The sequence below is a fragment of the Lipotes vexillifer genome, unplaced genomic scaffold, assembly GCF_000442215.2.
Source record: "Lipotes vexillifer unplaced genomic scaffold, Lipotes_vexillifer_v1.1 scaffold1139, whole genome shotgun sequence".
Lineage (NCBI taxonomy): Eukaryota > Metazoa > Chordata > Mammalia > Artiodactyla > Lipotidae > Lipotes > Lipotes vexillifer.
The window spans coordinates 241361-248097 of NW_006798273.1; the positions used below are offsets into that span (position 1 = coordinate 241361).

Below are 6737 nucleotides of genomic sequence, written 5' to 3' on the forward strand. Positions count from 1 at the left end.
CAAACGAAGTAAATGACAGGATTAATCTCCAAAATATACAAACAGTTCATGCAGCTCAATATCAAAAAAACAAACACCCCAATCATAAAATGGCCAGAAGACCTAAAGAGACATTTCTCCAAAGAAGACATACAGATGGCCAAGAGGCACGAAAAGATGCTCAACATCACTAATTATTAGAGAAATGTAAATCAAAACTACAATGAGGTATCACCTCCCACCAGTCAGAATGGCCATCATCAAAAAAAAAAAATCTACAAACAATAAATGCTGCAGAGGGTGTGGAGAAAAGGGAACCCTATTGCACTGTTGGTGGGAATGTAAATTGATACAGCCACTATGGAGAACAGTATGGAGGTTCCTTTAAAAACTAAAAATAGAACTACCATATGACCCAGCAATCCCACTGCTGGGCATATACCCTGAGAAAACCTTCATTCAAGAAGACACATGGGGCTTCCCTGGTGGCGCAGTGGTTGGGAGTCCACCTGCCGATGCAGGGGACACGGGTTTGTGCCTTGGTCCGGGAGGATCCCACATGCCGTGGAGCAGCTAGGCCCATGAGCCATGGCCGCTGAGCCTGCGCATCAGGAGCCTGTGCTCTGCAACAGGAGAGGCCACAACAGTGAGAGGCCCTCATACCACAAAACAAACAAACAAACAAACAAACAAACAAACAAAAACACATGCCTGGGAATTCCCTGGTGGCACAATGGTTAAGAATCCACCTGCCAATGCAGGGGACACAGGTTCGAGCCCTGGTCCGGGAAAATCCCACATGCTGTGGAGAAACTAAGCCCGTGCGCCACAACTACTGAGCTTGCGCTCTAGAGCCCGTGAGCCACAACTACAGAGCCCACGTGCCACAACTACTGAAGCCCACGCACCTAGAGCCCGTGCTCCGCAACAAGAGAAGCCACAACGATGTGAAGCCAATGCACCACAACGAAGAGCAGCCCCCACTCGCCGCAACTAGAGAAAGCCCGCGTGCAGCAATGAAGACCCAGTGCAGCCAAAAATAAATAATTTTTTAATTAAAAATTTTAAACTTTTTTTAAATTAAAAAAAAAGACACATGCACCCCAGTGTTCACTGTAGCACCATTTACAACAGCCAGGACATTGAAGCAACCTAAATGTCCATCAACAGAGGAATGGATAAAGAAGATGCGGTACATATATACAATGGAATATTACTCAGCCATTAAAAGGAACAAAATTGGGTCATTTGTAGAGATGTGGATGGACCTAGAGACTGTCATACAGCGTGAAGTAAGTCAGAAAGAGAAAAACAAATATCATGTACTAACACATATAGGTGTAATCTAAAAAAATTGTATAGATGATCTTATTTGCAAAGCTGAAATAGATACACAGACATAGAGAACAAAGGGTGGCATGGGATGAATTGTGAGATGGCGATTGACATATATACACTACTGATACTATGTATAAAATAGATTACTAATGAGAACCTACTGTATAGCACAGGGAACTCTACTCAGTGCTCTGTGGTGACCTAAATGGAAAGGAAATCCAAAAAAGAAGGGATATATGTATATGTATAGCTGATTCACTTTGCTGTACAGTAGAAACTAACACAACATTGTAAAGCAACTATACTCCAATAAAAATAAATTAATTTTTTAAAAAAGAATGTGTTAGTTTTTCTTTGAATATTTAGTAGAATCATCAGTGAAGCTAGTTGGACCAGGGCTTTTCTTTGTTGGAAGTCTTCAATCTCTTTACTTGTTAGAAGTCTATTCAGAATGTCTATTTCTTCTTGAGTCAGTTTGGTAGTTTATGTGTTTCTATGAATTTACCCATTTCATCTAGGTTATCTAATTTGCTGACATACAGATATTCATAGTATTCTCTTATATTCCTTTTTATTTCTGTAAGGTTGGTAGAAAGGTCCCCACTTTCATTCCTAATGTGACAACATTCTAACAGCACTGAATCTGCAGCAAACCTCCAAATCATAGACATACCCTCCAATGACCTAATCAGAGGTCAAATCCTGTAATAGGTTCTTTTTCACACACTATTGCTGGAACACAAGGTTCATGATGGTGTGTATTCTCCCTCATCAACAAAGCATATGCTCAAATTGTACAACTACAAGTATGCTCCTGGTGGTCTTTGGCTGAAGGGCACTGAGAAGTGGAATATACAGTGGGTACAGGGACTGTGGAATTGGTCTGGACTGGATTTCAATCCCAGCTCTGCAGTGAACATTTGGCACACTCACTACTGCTCTCTTCGCCTTGGTTTCCCGACATGAATACAGGACCATCCTATCTCAGAGGAGGCTGGGGAAAAACAAATGAGGTGAGGCAAAACAAATTATAAGTAAATGGTGCCTCTTCCAGATACTGCAAAGATAGTACTGAGAGTTGCCATACACCCCAGTATTTATGTCTTACATCATTTATATCTTACATTAGTATGGTAATTATAATTATTGTTATAATTAAGGAACCAATATTGAGACATTATTATTATTAACTAAAGTCCATATTTCATTCTTATTTCCTTAGATTTTACCCAGTGTCCTTTATCTGTTCCAGGATGCCATCCAGGGTTCCACATTACATGTAGTCATCATGTGTCCTTAGGTTTCTCTTGGCTGTGACACGTTCCCTGACTTTCCTTGTTTTTTATGACCTTGACAATTTTCTGAATACTGGTCAGGCATTTTATAGAATGTCCCTCAATTTGGATTCTTCTGATGTTTTTCTCATGATTAGACCGGGGCTATGTGTTCTTGGGAGGAACACTACAAAGGTATACTGCCATTTTCATTACATTATATGAAGAGTATATACTATTAACATCACTTATCACTGTTGATCTTGACCGTCATCCTGGTTGAGGCAGTGTCTGTCAGGTTTCTCCACTATAAAAGTTACAGATCTTCCTCGACTTATGATGGGGTAACATCCTGATAAACAGATCATAAGTTGAAAATATCATGTCGAAAATACATTTGATACACCTCACCTACTGAACATCGTAGCTTAGCCTAACCTATATTAAACACACTCAGAAAACTTACATTAGCGTACAGTTGGGCAAAATCACCTAACACAAAGCCTATTTTACAATAAAGTGTTGAATGAGATATGTAATTTATTGAATACTGTATTGAAAATGAAAACCAGGGTAGTTGTCTGGATACAGAATGATTCTAAGTGTGTCTGTTGTCTACCCTTGTGATCAGAGAGCTGACTGGGAGCTGAGGCTCGCTGCCACGGCCCAGCATCATGAAGGAGTATTGTACCAAATACTGCTAGTCAGGAAAAAACCAAAATTCAAAGTACAGTTTCTACTGAATATGTAACATTTCTGCACCATCATAAAGTAGAAAAATCGTAAGTCAAACCGTTGTATGTCAGGAACCATCTGTACTCTTTTATTCCTCGTTTTCAGGCTGTAGTCTTTGGAATGAAGTCACTATCTACAGCTCAAACTTAAGAAGTGGGAGTTGTGCTCTACCTCCTTGAGGATGGAATATCTACATAAATTCTTTGGAATTCTTCTGCCTGGGAGTTCTGTCTCTTCTCTTCCATTTATTTATTTATTTATTTAGTCAATTATTTATTTGTATCAGTATATACTCATGGAACTTTATGCTTTAGGTTATAATCCAGTATTACTTTATTTTATTTTGCAAAAATGTTTCAGCTTTGGCCACTGGGAACTCTTTCCATTGGTTCTGTGTCCTGTTGCACACTACCATCAGCGTGGGTTTTTTTGGCAGGGGTCATCTGAGCACTTCCTTATTTTCTGGCACTACAATAGTCTCCAGTCTGATCTTATATATTTTCTGCCCTAATCAGTGATTTCTCCAAGGACCCCAGTTCCTTTTTTTGGAGAATGGCATTGGAAACCAAGATCTCAGTGCAAGGTATGCTTGTTGCTACCAGAGGATCATTGCTTCTAGGCCCTCTCAGCTAGCAAGGCAAGGAAATATACATGTGCATACTAACTCATGTTAGTATCTATAATTATCTATATCCATATCTATATCTATAATTATTTCTATATTTAACTATCTATGTTAAGCTAAACATGAGTCATACTAATGTCTCTAATTAATTATGATATGGAACATCGTAGCTTCCTCCCTTTGTGTATGTGTAAACTCCCACTCCAACAACGAGAAAACTGGACCCTACCATCTGCTATCCATTTACTAAATTATTCAATTCCAGTGTACAGTATCAGAACTGTTAACCTGAACTCATATGGGAAACAACTTTATCAACTAGAGTAGAGTGCTGATGTGCGTTTCTTTTGCTTTTGGTCTTACAGACTACACTCATTTCCAAAGTTATTTAGGTCAGCAACTTTTGCCCTATCCCCTTCAATAAGGTTGTTTCATACATCTGTAATAAAGCTAGATTGTTTTGTCATATTTTTCATTCCATCCTGGGATCTTCCTAAATGATTTTTTAAAATTTTTGTACAGTAAGGTTCATTCTTTTTTTTTTTTTCTCCTAATATTTTTTTAACATCGTTATTGGAGTATAATTGCTTTACACTGTTGTGTTAGTTGCTGCTGTATAACAAAGTGAATCAGCTCTACGTATCCCTCTTGCGTCTCCCTCCCACCCTCCCTATCCCACCCCTCTAGGTGGTCACAAAGCACCAAACTGATCTCCCTGTGCTATGCAGCTGCTTCCCACTAGCTATCTATTTCAGTAAGGTTCATTCTTTGTGCTGGAAAGTTCTATAGGTTCTGACAAATGCATAGTGTCACATATCCACAATTACAGTATCATACAGAATCTTTTCACCACCCTAAAAAAAACCTTCTGTGCTTCATTTATTCAACCCTCCCACCTTCCCCCCAAACACTTGCAAACCACTGATCTTTTAACTATAGTTTTGCCTTTTCCAGGATGTCGTATGATGCAAATAATACAGTATGTAGCCTTTTCACACTGGTTTCTTTTGGTTAGGAACATGCACTTAGGATTAAACTATGTCTTTTCATGGCCTGATAGCTCATTTCTTTTCATTTCTGAGTAATGTTCCATTGCATAGACAGACCAAAGTTTGTTTATACTTTCACCTATTGAAGGACACCTTGATTGCTTCCAGCAGTTTGGGTTGATTATGAATAAAGCTGCTATAAACCTTTATGTACAGATTTTTGTGGACATAGATTTTCAAGTCACTTGGGCAAATACCTAGGAGGATAATTTGCTGGGTTGCATGGCGAGAAATTGCCAAATTGTCTTCCAAACTGCCTGTACCATTTCGCATTCCCACAGCAGCGAACAAGAGTTCCTTCTACTCTGCACCCTTGCCAGCAATTGATATTGTCAGTTTTATGACTTTTATCTATTCTAATAGTTGTTAGCAGTATCTCAGTGTTGTTTTAATTTGCAATTCCCTAATGACAAATGATACTGAACATTGTGATTATTTGACATATTCTTTGGTGAGGTGTCAGAGCAGATATTTTGCCCACTTTTAAACTGGGTTGTTTGTTTTCTTATTGTTAAGAATTCTTTGTATAATTTGGATACCTGTCCTTTATCAGATATGTGTTTTATAAGTATTTTCTCCTGAGCTGTGGCTTGTCTCTCAATTCCCTTAACAGTGTCTTTCTCAGAGAAGAAGCTTTTAATTTTAAGAAGGTCTAACTTATCAATTTTTTCTCCCATGGACTCTGCTTTTTGTGTTGTATCTAAAAACTCTTCACCAGGAGTGATGGTGGATTGTGAAGCTCCAGGCCATTTTTCCTGAGGGGGAACATTAAACAAAACACTACAGACGGACTAAAATAACTTTACAGGAGCTCTGGAAACCAGTCAAAGATCTACAGCAACCAAGCAAATGCCCCATCAAGAAAAAAAATCACATTCAGAATGGTAGGAAATTTCACAGCATTTTTACTCACCATTATCCCACCCAGTATAGCACAGTGTGATCAGAATGAAGTGGCCTGATTCCCAGTTCCGTTCCTCGGGACAGAAGGAGCAGAGAATAACTTGTTTGCAACATTTTGATCTGTAGACTGACACAGAGACTGGCTTCTCTCTCACCTGACTTGAAGCTCAAAAAGGGAATGGTGGCATAATTTGGATTTCAGACTGGCAGAGGCCACAGAAGACAGTAGTGGGTGCCATGATATGTGAAAACTGCAGAGGAACTGCATACATGCAGATGCTTGGGGGAAAGACATTACAAGTAATAATATTTCTCAATAATAATAGAAAAATAAATAGAGCATCTAAGGCTCTGAGAATAAGTTGGAGTGAGGCTCTTTGGAAAATAAAGACATTTGAAATCAGCTGTGTATATAAAAGAAATTTTTTAAAAGCACACACACAAGCCCAAAAAGAATACATGCATAGAAAACATCTGATAATATCTTCAGCCTCTACCCAGGGATGACCACAAAACTCAAGGGCCCAGAGTCCTAGAGCTAAAGCCGGGAGACTGAAAAAACGCAGACCACTGGGGCACTACTCATTCCTCCTGCTCTGATCCACTCTTGTACCAGGGGCCTGATCAGGCCTGGGTCTGCCTCCTTCCTGAGGAGGCCAGAGGTCCCATCTGAACAGCCTTCCTACAGCAGTGTCCCACTTCAGGTGGCCAGGCAGGAGTTCCAGACCAGTGTGGTCTTCCAGGACAGTGACACAGCGGCCAAGTTTATTGGCACTGGGGCCACCACAGTTGGTGTGGTTGGTTCAGGGGCCAGTACTGGAAGAGCGTTTGGCG

At 39.8% G+C, this 6737-nt stretch overlaps 1 pseudogene; it reads left to right on the plus strand.

Annotated features, from left to right (window-relative positions):
- Window positions 1–4906: 4906 nt before the first annotated feature.
- LOC103074026 (ATP synthase F(0) complex subunit C1, mitochondrial pseudogene) overlaps window positions 4907–6737 on the plus strand; it is a 2035-nt pseudogene continuing 204 nt past the window's right edge.